At 44.1% G+C, this 14,652-nt stretch overlaps 1 protein-coding gene and 1 non-coding gene across 2 annotated transcripts in view; both read right to left on the bottom strand.

Moving 5' to 3' along the window:
* The window catches only part of LOC143298145 (uncharacterized), a 50,875-nt gene that overhangs the window by 5,898 nt on the left and 30,325 nt on the right, over positions 1–14,652 (bottom strand). The gene's annotated exons all lie outside the window — the stretch shown is intronic.
* Trnai-gau (transfer RNA isoleucine (anticodon GAU)) lies at positions 2,458–2,531 on the bottom strand. Its single transcript has one exon. It is a non-coding gene; the product is annotated as a tRNA-Ile (tRNA).

The following is a 14,652-nucleotide window of genomic DNA, read 5'->3' as shown; positions in this document are numbered from 1 at the left end:
CAGGCACGCAAACATAAACACTCAGACAAACATGTAACATTATACGTGTATGACAGTTGTTGTTGTTGTTTTATTTACCCCGCCATGAAGGCAGCCATACTCCGTTTTCGGGGGTGTGCATGCTGGGTATATTCTTGTTTCCATAACCTACCGAACGCTGACATGGATTACAGGATCGTTAACGTGCGTATCTGATCTTCTGCGTGCGTATACACACGAAGGGGGTTCAGGCACTGGCAGGTCTGCACATGTGTTGACCTGGGAGATCGGAAAAATCTCCACCCTTTACCCACCAGGCGCCACCGAGATTCGAACCCGGGACCCTCAGATTGACAGTCCAACGCTTTAACCACTCAGCTGTTGTGCCCGTCTAGTCTCAGAGTAAAAAAATTGATTGATACGTGCACATCAGTACCGTGTCTGGAACCAGAACCACAGAATACAAAGTCAATACACTTGTCGTCTGGCCTCCAAGAAGAAAGATTATTGATTGGTATGTGTCTAGAACCAGAACCACCACAGAATACACTGTCAATACACTTGTCGTCTTGTCTCAGAGAAGAAAGATTATTGACTGATACGTGTCAAAACACGTAAACAATTGTCGAGGATCGCCGTCGTTCAGTATATGTACATAAATCGAATAAAATGCTCAAAATGTTAACATAAACCACATGTCCAATATTTCATAGCTGTGCCAATGCAATGATCACAGTACAGTAAAATACTTAAAATGTTAATGTAAACCATATACCCGATATTTCACACCTATGCCAATGGAATAATCGCAGTAGACATAAAATACTTAAAATGTCAATTTGAAGTAAAGCACACCGACAATAATCACTCATACGCATGCTTTAACTCTCTCCATACGAACGGCGAAAGAGACGACGTTAACAGCGTTTCACCCCAATTACCATCATCAAAATATTGCAAGCGGAAGGCTCTTATACTGAAGAGGTGAATGTTGACAAAGAATACCACAGTTCTGACGACGGAAGCTAAAGGTTGGGTCATTCAGACACCCACTGGACATCCGAGGGGTCTGTGTAGAGGAGAAGAAAGGACTGGCCGTACTGAGTGAGTTAATAAGAACCAGGTAAGAAAAAAAAATCAATGGAATGAAGTGAAACTAGGAGAGAAGAAAATTGCATGTATCAACCCAGCAGGCCTACTTGAGATATTCAGGAAAACTATTAGCGACGACACAAGAGGAGAAACACATACATCATTTACATAATTTCCGTTCAAGTTTCATGACGTGTCAAAAGCGTGTGGAGTGATCTACATACGCTACACTACATCTGCAAGCGCGTTGGGTTACGCTGCTGGTCAGGCATCTGCTTGGCAGATGTGGTGTAGCGTATATGGATTTGTCCGAACGCAGTGACGCCTCCTTGAGCTACTGATACTGATAATGCTAAAAAATAAATCAAAAAGGAGCATGTACCCTACCTACCCATAAACCTACTCACTCGCTGGTCAGACCATGAGAGTGTTTACTGTGTATGTAGGTATGAGTTCTTAAAAAACAATTTGAAGAGAACTCAAAATATTGTTATCAAGTTAAAAGTACTGTAAAATGGAGAGAAAAAAAACATCACCCACATCTGGCTCAGTGTACATGAATTTTAAAATCCAGACAAAAGTTATTGGAATTAATATAAGAACAAATCCATCCATGTCGGTATGAAGTTAAAACCCAAGACTACACAAAGAGCATATCAAACTTCGACATTCCAGACATGCCGCAGACAGATGCCTGTTAGCGTAGAAGATTAAACCACACAGAATGGCATGTGCACAGTTCCTGGAGCTCTTCAAAGGGGAGTGGTGTTAGTCTGTGTTTGTATGGCTGCACATATTCTAACATACACAAGATGACCAAGGCATCACCGAAGTACAATATTCATTCTTTTTCATATATTTATGAAGGAATGAAAAATGGAGAGAGAAAAAAAAAAGAAGAAAGAATGAAGAAATAGACAAAAACACTGAATAAAGTTAACAACAAAAAAGTATGTAGGTATGTATAAATATCAACCTTAATTTTTTTTTTTTTTTTTTTAAGAAACGAGTAACTAAACGCACTGAAATGTAAGAGTATCAGTATCAGTATCAGTATCAGTAGCTCAAGGAGGCGTCACTGCGTTCGGACAAATCCATATGTAAGAATGTAAGAATAAAATGAAAGTGAAATTGAGATAATTATAAAAAATAAAAAAAAGAACATGAAAATTAATATTGAAATGATGAGTCAAGTAACGTGTAGCCTACATTCTTCTTTCAGTTTCAGTTTCAGTTTCAGTAGCTCAAGGAGGCGTCACTGCGTTCGGACAAATCCATATACGCTACACCACATCTGCCAAGCAGATGCCTGACCAGCAGCGTAACCCAACGCGCTTAAAAAGAAGATTAATTAAAATTATAATAGGAAAATATAAAAATACAGGCTGGCCCACATGGGGGTCGAACCCACGACCTCCGCGTTATCAGCACGGCGTTCTAACCAACTGAGCTAATGGGCCACCACCTTTTTTCACTGGCACTCGAATAAATTCCCCGAAACAAGTTGGGGGAAAAGGGGGGTAGAAATGAAGGGAAAATTAACCGAAATGAAATCTGAAGCAGATGGAAAAACTGACTTTTGATGAAAACAAGATTGAATTTTTTTTTTTTAACTGAACTGTAGTGAAATGAAATCAACTTGAAATGTTAAACGGATTTTCTGTTTAAAAAAAAACTGAATTAAATCGAAACAAAATAGAAATTGATTTAAACAAAACGAATCTGAAACACATTGAAAAATGAAATGCAGTTAGATTTTTTAAATCCGTAACAGATTGAAAATCTTAAAATCAAACTAAATTTGTTTTAAAAGTATAAATCAAAACTGAATATGATAGATTACAAAATCAAGAACTGAAAATAAAAATACGCATACTCCCGCTGACACATAAGTGGTGTGGTGCAAAACAGACTGTAGAAAAATAGATAATAAGATTAAGCTGAAATGAAATAACAATAAAAACAAAAACAATGAATAAAAAAAACCGAATTTTTACAAGTACTGTGAACACTTATCTAAATATAAATTGCTTGTGAAACGAAATAAGTTTGACAGAAAAATGAAACAAAGTAAACCGAAAGAAGAAGAGTATATAATCAAAAATGAGAAAAAAAAATACAAAATTAAGAAGCAAAATAAAAGGTACGTATGATATGAAATTAAAACACAGCCCAAATATAAATATATGAAATGAGATCAACATAACACGAATACTATATTCTGAATAAAATCTAAACAAACAAAAAATCAAAGTAAATAGAAATTGAAATCAAGATATAAAACGAAAATGTAAATCAAACGAAAAATGAAATATGACTTAAAACGAATATTTATCAAGTGAGACTGAAACACCTTAAAAGAGAATACTAGAAAATGATTTTAGAATTATAAGAATAAAAGTAAGACCAGAAACGTATAAATCAAATTAGAATCTAAAAAATATATCATCAAAATATGAAATGAATGTATATCAACAATGAAAATGAAATGACACCTATATAATGTCCCTGTCAATCAAATCCTGCAACTTTAAACATAACATCGAATTCTTTTTAAAGACTAGATCAACTGTTTCCGAAAGAAATCAAGTTTTTTCAGAACTTGAAAAAAAAATTCTATAATGATTTAGATTACAATAAAATCAAAATTTTCTTTTCAAGAGAACGAAGAATGTTTTGCTAACACAATATACATTTCTGAAGTTGGTTGGCTGTTGTTTATTGATTTTTCTTTGTTCGTTTATTGTTCATAGAGATGAAGACTGCTGAGCAGTTATTACAGATTACAGAATACTTGATTATCTCAACAAGAGAAATTCATTTGTGGTGTAAAACACATAAACAATACAGCTAAATCAGTCATTCAACATGTATGAATAAAAGACATAAATGTTTAGATAGCAACCCATGTGTACAATAAATAATCACAGTAGATAACAACAACACAACAGAAACCTTTAAAAGGTAACTTGGAGTAAATCATACATACATCATCACAGCCATACATGTGCGATACAAAATCAGTTAAAGGATATGAATAAAATAGGCATGACATAGCATACTAAAAGTAGACATAAGACATTAAAAGATTATACCAACAATGCAATTCAACAATACTTTGATTTAAGATGTCACATCCCACATACACACACTCTGGCACACACTGTTTTTCACAGATCTGATTATCAGTTATTGCTGTTCAATAGCTGAATAATTAAGGCTGGTATAAAGCTGCATTTGGTTTTGTTTGTTTTAAATTTTGGGACACAGAACCGTTTGCCTGAAGCTAAGAGTTGGTAATAATTTTGCTAGCGTATGGCTGCTGTCACTTGAAATGCATTTGGCTTTCTGTCGTTTATGAATGTGTTCGTTCTTTAGTTTAGCGTCTTTTCACTATCAGTGATATTAGACGTTAAAAAAAAGGGGGGGGGGCATGGGGGGAGGAAGGTGGTATAACTAACATGCAATTACATTTAACAGTAACAATTCAATAATAATAATAATGATAATAATCAGAAACCATTAACACAATTCTGAAGTGCATTAAAGGAATGTAGAAATAGGGCTATGAACTAATGCCTGTGAAAGTTCGACCATAAGAACCTCGTCAGAAATAACTTTACAAAAATCATCTGCAGAATTATTATTCTCTTTGAAATACTTGGGCAAGAAGGTACGTAACTGCTGGCAGTGAAACAAACAATGATGCAAGCTGAACTGCTTACCACAGATGCATGTAACATTTTTACTATACTTTATCTTCAGCGCATCAAGTTTTATACGGAAGAAAGTAGAGGTTATTAATCTTGTATAGCAAGCTGATGGATTCGGTATCTTTTCTTTAATAATATTCTCGGGGAATATGTGTGTGTGTGGGGGGGGGGCTGATTTTTTTTTAGATATGTAAAAATGGCCACGAATACTAACCGTCAAGAAACGGGGAAAAAAACAACAACACAAAAAAACCCAAAGTGGAGAGGATATGAGGATATGTTTTCAGCACAGTAGCACTTGCGAAGACCATCTAAGCAAGGAACAGTCAGTCAGCGGAAGATGCAGACTAGGAAGACAGAGAGATAGGTAGGAAGACAATATTCCAAGAACGGATAGGCGTTAGAGGAAGACGCAGACTAGGAAGACAGGGAGATAGATAGGAAGACAATATTCCCAGAACGGACAGGAGTCAGAGGAAGACCCAGACTAGGAAGACAGGGAGATAGGTAGGAAGACAATATTCCAAGAACGGATAGGCGTTAGAGGAAGACCCAGACTAGGAAGACAGGGAGAGAGGTAGGAAGACAATATTCCAAGAACGGACAGGAGTCAGAGGAAGACCCAGACTAGGAAGACAGGGAGAGAGGTAGGAAGACAATATTCCAAGAACGGACAGGAGTCAGAGGAAGACCCAGACTAGGAAGACAGGGAGAGAGGTAGGAAGACAATATTCCAAGAACGGACAGGAGTCAGAGGAAGACCCAGACTAGGAAGACAGGGAGAGAGGTAGGAAGACAATATTCCAAGAACGGACAGGAGTCAGAGGAAGACCCAGACTAGGAAGACAGGGAGAGAGGTAGGAAGACAATATTCCAAGAATGGACAGGAGTCAGAGGAAGACCCAGACTAGGAAGACAGGGAGAGAGGTGGGAAGACAATATTCCAAGAACGGACAGGAGTCAGAGGAAGACCCAGACTAGGAAGACAGGGAGAGAGGTAGGAAGACAATATTCCAAGAACGGATAGGCGTTAGAGGAAGACCCAGACTAGGAAGACAGGGAGCGAGGTAGGAAGACAATATTCCAAGAGCGGACAGGAGTCAGAGGAAGACCAGACTAGGAAGACAGGGAGAGAGGTAGGAAGACAATAGTCCAAGAACGGACAGGAGTCAGAGGAAGACCCAGACTAGGAAGACAGGGAGAGAGGTAGGAAGACAATATTCCAAGAACGGATAGGCGTTAGAGGAAGACCCAGACTAGGAAGACAGGGAGAGAGGTGGGAAGACAATGTTCCAAGAATGGACAGGAGTCAGAGGAAGACCCAGACTAGGAAGACAGGGAGATAGGTAGGAAGACAATATTCCAAGAACGGACAGGAGTCAGAGGAAGACGCAGACTAGGAAGACAGGGAGAGAGGTAGGAAGACAATATTCCAAGAACGGACAGGAGTCAGAGGAAGACCCAGACTAGGAAGACAGGGAGAGAGGTAGGAAGACAATATTCCAAGAACGGACAGGAGTCAGAGGAAGACCCAGACTAGGAAGACAGGGAGAGAGGTGGGAAGATAATATTCCAAGAACGGACAGGAATCAGAGGAAGACCCAGACTAGGAAGACAGGGAGAGAGGTGGGAAGACAATATTCCAAGAATGGACAGGAGTCAGAGGAAGACCCAGACTAGGAAGACAGGGAGATAGGTAGGAAGACAATGTTCCAAGAACGGACCGGAGTCAGAGGAAGACCCAGACTAGGAAGACAGGGAGAGAGGTAGGAAGACAATTTTCCAAGAATGGACAGGAGTCAGAGGAAGACCCAGACTAGGAAGACAGGGAGATAGGTAGGAAGACAATGTTCCAAGAACGGATAGAAATGAATCTGGTGGAATCACGAGACAGCGATGGAGAAGGACAAAGACAGGTTACGGGCATCGTCATCTTCGCTGAACCGCCAAGCGACATCAGGGAGAAAGTAAGAGATGTGTAACAGGTTACACGGCAAAAGATACTGTGGTAGTTTCAGTTTCAGTTTTCAAGGGATGTGTAACAGGTTACACGGGAAAGATACTGTGGTAGTTTCAGTTTCAGTTTTCAGTTGCTCAAGGAGGCGTCACTGCGTTCGGACAAATCCATATACGCTACACCACATCTGCCAAGCAGATGCCTGACCAGCAGCGTAACCCAACGCGCTTAGTCAGGCATTGAGAAAAAAAAAATGTGGTAAACGGCGGATTATTGTTTCATTTTTGTTTCAATTTATTCATTTTTTTTTTAGTTTTGTCGAAATTCATGAATGCTCACGTTTAAACTTCTGGTTATGATGACATCCGTCGCATACTTAGTATATTATACATGCATCAGGACAGGGACTTTATAGATTTTCTTGTTGTCCTGTTCGTCAACAACTGTGTTGTATTGTGACGTGTTCCAAATAAAATACTGTTTAAACCAAACGGCGGATTCCGAAAGAAGACACGCACAATATAGATATCGAAACTGCCATCCAACTTCACTTATACATCATTTCTTTTCCTGGACAGCTTAACTCTCTCCATACGAACGGCGAAAGGGACGACGTTAACAGCGTTTCACCCCAATTACCATCATCAGGCTCTTATACTGAAGAGGTGAATGTTGACAGAGAATGCCACAACAATTCTGACGACGGAAGCTAAAGGTTGGGTCATTCAGACACCCACTGGACATCCGAGGGGTCTGTGTAGAGGAGAAGAGAGGACTGGCCGTACTGAGTGAGTTAAACTCATCCCCGGCGTCTGCTGCAATTTCTTGTCTGGGGTGGGGGTCGGGGGTGGGGGGTCGGGGGGGGGGGCTATAGAAAAAGACAAGAGATACCATGGAAAAACATATTATACAGCAAACCTGGACAGCTTAACTTTCATCCTCATGTCTGCTGCAATCTCTTTGTCTAGGGAAAACTATAGAAAAAGACAAGAGAATACCATCAGTGGTAAAAACATATACAGCAAATGGGAGAAAAGCAAATAGCGGCGGGGGAGAAGGAGGGATAAGAAGAAGAAGAAGAAGAGAAGCTGGAGGACGAGGGAGGAAGAGGGGAAATGCTAGAAGAAGAAGAAGAAGAAGAAGAAAACAATATCGCTGAGTCTTTCAGACTGTGTTTTACCGAGGAATGTTTCAAAAGTGATCGCCCGAGCTTTTCAAAACGGCCGCTGCCTTCCTTCCTTCCCCAGCTCCTGAAGACTCGGGACACATAATCCCAGAAACAGGCCGGGCAGATTGAGAGACAAACGTCGGCAACCGGCCTCTTCCTTCACCAACTCGCCATCTACCCCCCTCCACACCGAACCGACACCTTTCCACGTCCTGTTCGAACGCGCCAGACGTGTGTGTGTGTGTGTGAGGAGGTGGGGGTGGGGTGGGAGGAAGGAGGACTGACGGGGGATGGAGGCATCGGGGTGGGGGTAGGGAGGGGGGGGGGCCATGGGGGAGTCGTTCTCGGAATTCCCTAGCGTCTTTTGGGGGAAGCGGTTTAATTAGGCGGGACTGTCAGTGTTGAGAGTGGAACACACGGGTACGGTGTATGGAGGTGGGGTGGGTGGTGGGTAGGAGGGTGGGGTGGGGGTGGTGGGTGGGGGTGATGCACGTGTCGGGAGCGGGTGGGTGGGGGGGGGGGGGTATAGTTGTAGGCAAGGCTCGCTCCTCCACCTGTCCTGGCATCTCGAGCTCCAGTAGGGAGAGAGAGCGAGAGGAGGGGGTTGGAGGGGGGGGGGGGGTTGCTAGCAGGCAGGCAAGGTAACTAAGCTCACAGCTCCCGGAGTAGCTCACACCACCTTTCACTTGGTCCCCCTTTCAAAGCCGTTCTGTCGATCTGACACTCACCCTACCACCAAACCTCCTCCCACCACCACCCACCCACCCACCCACCCACTCACTCACTCTTGCCACCTAGCTCATTCCACCTTTCCCCGAACTCCAGACATCCCCCTCCCCTCCCCCTCCCCCCCCCCCCCACCCACCCCTCTCCCTTACACCTCAAGGTTACCAATCCTCACCCCCACACGCCCCCACGACAACCCCTCCCCCGTCCCCCTCCTGTCCAATTATTGACCAGTGCTCTAATTCCACAGCTGTGTTTTCCAGTCCACGCCCTGCCCGCCGAGCCCCACAAACCCCCACCCAGGCCAAATAGACAGCGGGGAGGGAAGCAATTTATTAGTCGTTTCTTTCCTTGGAATTTTGACGTTGGTCCCAGAAGGAGCGATGAATCCCCCCCCCCCTCACTCCCCCCCCCCCCACTCTCTCTCTCTCTCTCTCTCTCTCTCTCTCTCTCTCTCTCTCTCTCGGCACCCGTAAATGAGTCTTTGGCAGTTGGGGATGGGGATCTGTCCCTGGCCGGCACAAAATCCCCTTTTGTTTTTAGGAAACGAAAGTGACGAGTGACTGGATTAAGATATGGATACTTCTACTGTAGCGCCAAACCTCGATCGAAGGCTAAGCCCTTTTTTGTGTGTTGGTTTTGTGTGTGTGTGTGTGTGTGTGTGTGTATTTTGTACCCCATCCTCATCTTCCTCCCACCACCCCCCCCCCTCTCCTCCAACAAATCAGTGAGCTGAACAGCAGTTTCCAGCCATTGAGATGTACTCACCTCTCCAGTACAGACTACTGTGACCTGCCAACACCTCTTCGCCTCTTCACTTGACAAGGAGTTCATGACTCGAAACGTCGCTTTTGTCTTTATCTTTGGGTACCTTTGACGTTAAACCATCTTTTATCATTTTTATCTTCGTTTTAAAATGTCCAGCAGTCACCACTTTTTCATCCCTCAAGCTCTAAGCGCTTTACAAACACGAGGTCATATGCACAACAGGCTGCCTGCCGACCCGAGTACAGACGGCTGACGGCTGCCATTATAATATACGATGCATCGTGCATCTGCTTGGCAGATGTGGTGTAGCGTATATGGATTTGTCCGAACGCAGTGACGCCTCCTTGAGCTACTGAAACTGAAACTGAAACTGATGCATCGTGGCGATGCGGTTTTCAATGAAATAAGAAGAGCTGATCGAAATCCTCGTGGGGGAAAAAACAAAACAAAACATGCCTCTGACAATTAATTGATTGAATCAACGCAGTGCAACAGTGTGGTGCAGTGATGTTCAGCACATTGCGGTAAAGTTTTATACGGTGCATTGCGATAAAGTAACTAAACGTCACGGTGCATACGCAGAGCTTTGCTTCAAGCACTGGCTGTCTAGGGGGAAAAAACTTAAGATTTATCAAACAAAAAAAAATTTTTTTTTAAATTAATTAATTAAAAAATGAGGACGCAATCATCAGGTTTCTCGACGTGCATATTTGATCATCTGCTTGCGTATACACATGAAGGGGGTTCAGGCACTAGCAGGTCTGCACATAATTAAGTTAACCTGGGAGATCGGAAAAATCTCCACCCTTTACCCACCAGGCGCCGTTACCGAGATTCGAACCCGGGACCCTCAGATTGAAAGTCCAACGCTTTAACCGCTCGGCTATTGCGCCCGTCAATAAAGAGCTGGATGCAAGAATTTGACGAATCGATAAATGGAGATCGCTCCAGGTGTAACGTCTGGAGTGCCATGTACGTATCACGTACGTACATAGTGACGTCACTGGTGACATCATTAGAAGAAGTGATATAACTCTGGAAGGCTGAAAACAGTTTTCTATTCCACAGTTTATCTGGAGTCGTTTAACACTGGACCACTTTCTCAGCTTTAGGTTTGATTGTTTTGGATATTGTGTCATGTCTTGACACACCCACTTTCTACTGTGTTTCCACCGGTACTGAAGGGATCCAGAGACAGAGAAAGGGCCGTGGTGGATTTTAATTCTTTTTTTTTTAACTGACAGGACGAATCAGAGAGAGAGACAGAGAGAGACAGAGACAGATACAGAGACACAGACAGATAGACAAACAGAGACAGACAAAGACGGGCAGAGAGACAAAGAGAGACAGGGACACAGAGATTCAAGATTCGAGATTCAAAAACTTTATTACTCAAGGATAAAGATTTTAGGCATCGCCCAGTCTTCCAATCTGTCCTTGTGACAACAACAACAACAACAACAACAACAGCTCAGAGGCAGACAGACAGGACGACAGAAAAACAGACAACAGACAGACAAACCGAGATTATTATTATTATTATTATTATCATTTATGAGCATTTACGCCTAATCTTGAAAATAAGCCCTAGGCATTTACAAATAGAACACAAATGTAAATATCACAAAGGAAAAATTGAACATAAGACACTAAACATAAAAAATTATTCATCCCCCCCCCCCATCCCCAAACACACTCACAATACACACAAGCACACGCGCACGCGCACGCACACACACAAGTCATATCACACAATCGTAAGTTGTACACAATCAAACATAGAACCAACAATTTCCGAAACTATCAAAACTCACTCACGCACTAACAATATATATATGATAGTCAGTCGTGTCTGACTATGACCATCAGAACAGCAGAGGAGGCAACTGTTGTTCCGACTATTTGGGCTAGAATTTGATAATAGTGGAGAGTGTCTTGCCCAAGTACATCCCCACTCTCTCGGCCAAGAGGGTTTTAGGACAGTCGGCGTTGGGATGGTTCCAAAAAGCCAACTAGCCCACAAGGCTGCAGCACTAAGAGCCAGTGCAATTTTGCTTCCTAGTTTGAGAGTCATAGTCCTTCACAAAAGACTAAGCTGTAAGTGGTTTCCCACTGAGTGGAGAAACCATTGATAATACAGCTCTCACTTTGCTGTTGGCCCAAATGTAAACTTACGTCAATCTGTGATATAAGCCGAGTGTAACTAACAATAGTTCGTACTGGAAAGGGATGAGCTGTTGAGAATTATTCCGGAGGGAAAGAAAAGGTGGGTCTTCAGACTGGATTTGAAAGATTGCAGCGAAGATAAGTGACGGAGGAGAGGCTGAGGAAGTTGATTCCAAAGAAAGGGGGCTTGGTATGAAAAAAAAAAAAAAACTGCGTTGGTCATACCTTTTGGTTCGAGCAGGGGCGGGGGGCGGGGGGCGGGGGGGGGGGGGTGGTTGATCCTAAGCATGCGGGTGTCGGAAGAAGAGATAAGACATCACAGAGAAACATGCAGACAAGGAATAAACAAAGGAAATCTGGGAGTACAGTTTCAGTTTCAGTTTCAGTAGCTCAAGGAGGCGTCACTGCGTTCGGACAAAGCCATATACGCTACACCACATCTGCCAAGCAGATGCCTGACCAGCAGCGTAACCCAACGCGCTTAGTCAGGCCTTGAGAAAAAACAACAAAAAACAAAAACCGGGGAATAAATAATAGATAAGCTTGCATAAATAAATAAATAAATAAATAATAATTATAATATAGAAAAAGGTAGTAGTAATAATATTAGTAATACTAATAAAATGATAATAATAAAACATAAATAAATAAGACAACAATGGTGATAAATAGTGACAGATGAAAGCGAAGCTTGATAAAATCATAGACATATAAAAGGGTTATTATAAATTATCTTCTTCCCCCCCCCCCACCCCCGCCCCCCTAAATTAACAAAAAGAAAAGCAATTTGTCAAACACCAATAAGTACATCAAACATGTTTTGTCTTTTATGGATTCACATTGATTGACTGTGATTCTCACATGCACTGCTTGTGTAAGCATACGCATATTGTGCATTTTGTACTCTTCATTTTGTCTGGTCGTACAAAACTGGCGTCACAGGTTAATAATCATGTTCAAACGTCCCGCCAGGACTGGATTTGATTAATGAACGACATAGGAGCAAAGTCTTTGAAGTTCAAGATGTTGGGGTTTTTTTTGTTGTTGTTTTTTTTGTTTTTCGTGTAGGGTAAGGGGGTGGGGGTGTGGTCGTTTGGGTATCGTTGTGTGCACGTGGGGCAGTAGGTGTTTATTGTTATTAGGAGAGGGGGTCACTTGGGTTATTCACCTGTGGGGGCGGGGCGAGGTTGGGGAGGGGTGGGGTGGGGGGGGCGTGAGGAGGAGGGGAAGGGAGTGGGAAGAGGGGTGTAGCATGGGGAAGGCCGCATGTGGGATGAACAACAACAACTGAAAGAAGTGGAAGAGGAAGAGGAGGTGGGAGTGGAGGAACTTGGGGAAAGGAGGGAGATGAGGGGGTGGTGGTGGTGGTTATTCCGACAGCAAGGCAGGTAGGGGATTGAGGTGTGGGGGTGGGATGGGGGTGGGTGTAGGGTGAGTTGGAGGGTCTGGAGGTGGTGGAAGGGGGAGAGGGAGGTGATGGCAAGCTGAACCCATGTAGTGTAGTGTTGGTGGCGGTGGTGGGGTGGGGGGGGGGGGGGTGATTGGTAGCATGCTGGGGGCACGTGGGGGAGGGGGTGGGGGGGTTGGAGATAGCAGGGAGGGGGGGGTGAGGGAGTTCGTGGTGTGTGGGTAAGACTGTGAGGGTGGGCGGGGGCGGGCGGGGGGACGTTCTTCGTTTTCTTTCTTCTTTCTCCTTCTTCTTCTTCTTCTTCTCCTTGGAGGCGGCGACGGGTTGGACAAATATCAGACATGATGAGAAACAAGCGGACCGGGATTCCTTTGGGTAGGGGCCCACCCGCGCTTTTTGCTTAGACTGCTCAGGGGGGCGTGGGGAAGAGGTGAAGGTTGTGTGTGTGGGTGGGGGGGGGGGGGGCACAGCTTGCGCGCATTTCGTCCCTCCTTGCTTCTCTCTCTCTGTCTCTGTCTGTCTGTCTGTCTGTCTCTCTCTCTCTCTCTGTCTCTGTCTCTCTCTTCTGCTTCCCCTGCTGCTTTTCCTCCCTTCCACTTGCTTCTCCTCCTCCTCTTGCCCCCTCTTCCACCACCCCCCGCCCCCCAGCACACTACTGACCCCCTCCTCCGGTCTTCCCCAATCCCCCGACACCTTTGTATCCCTCCCTCCCTCCCTCCCTCCCTCCACAGGCCATTGATCCTGGGAGGGGGGGGTGGGGGGGACCCGGCATCACACATGTCAGACGTTACTCCTGTGCAGTCTCGCCCCCCCCCCCCTCCACACCCACCGGGCCCACCCCACCCCACCCCACCCCACCACCACCACCCCTCCCCAACACCCCTCTTTTTATTTTTATTTTTTTATAAATCCTTTTTTTTTTCTTTACACCTTTCCATGGGATAACGGAAAGCTGGCCTATGTCATGAGAAATCATGAAAAATCAATGATACCCCCCGTCCGCCCCCCCCCCCAACCCCCCTTTCCTCCCAACAGCTTTCCCCGTCCCCCACCCAACCCACAACACACACACACACACACACACACACACACACACACACACACACACACACACACTTTTCCTCGCCCGCTCGTGCGCTAAGACCAGTGTGTTCGTTTGCACCAATCAGGCGAACGTTCGTTTAGAACTTTGACCAACTGGAGAAAATAGCTCAGTGATACTTCATCCAGTGTGGCAGACCTCCAATCGAACTTGAAGCTTACAGGTTAGTCTCGTTTAATTAATAAGGCAGTCTCCCCATTCTGCTGGATAACTGCTGGTTTCTGGCATCATGCAGATGCTGGTGCAGATGCTGGGGGAGAGGGGAGTATTGGTGACCTTGGTCAATTGAAGGAAAGGAAATTATTCGTTCTTCCATTTATTCACCCATTCGTTGATCTGAGTTGGGCCAACAGCAAAGTGAGAGCTGCACGATCAGTGCTTTTCTTCACTGGATGCAATGGGAAATCATTTACAGCTTAGTCTTTTGTGAAGGACATTGACTCTCAAACTAGGAGGCAAGACTGCACTCCCGGGCTCTTAGTGCTGCAGCCTTGGGGGCTAGTTTGGCCTTTGGGAACCATCCCAATGCCGACTGTCCTAAAAATCCTCTTGGCCAAGAATGTGAGGATGTAA

This window comes from Babylonia areolata, chromosome 23 (genome assembly GCF_041734735.1).
Source record: "Babylonia areolata isolate BAREFJ2019XMU chromosome 23, ASM4173473v1, whole genome shotgun sequence".
In the NCBI taxonomy this organism is placed as follows: domain Eukaryota; kingdom Metazoa; phylum Mollusca; class Gastropoda; order Neogastropoda; family Buccinidae; genus Babylonia; species Babylonia areolata.
The sequence above is the reverse complement of the archived record's forward strand: the minus strand, read 5'-3'. Positions and strand labels throughout refer to the sequence as shown.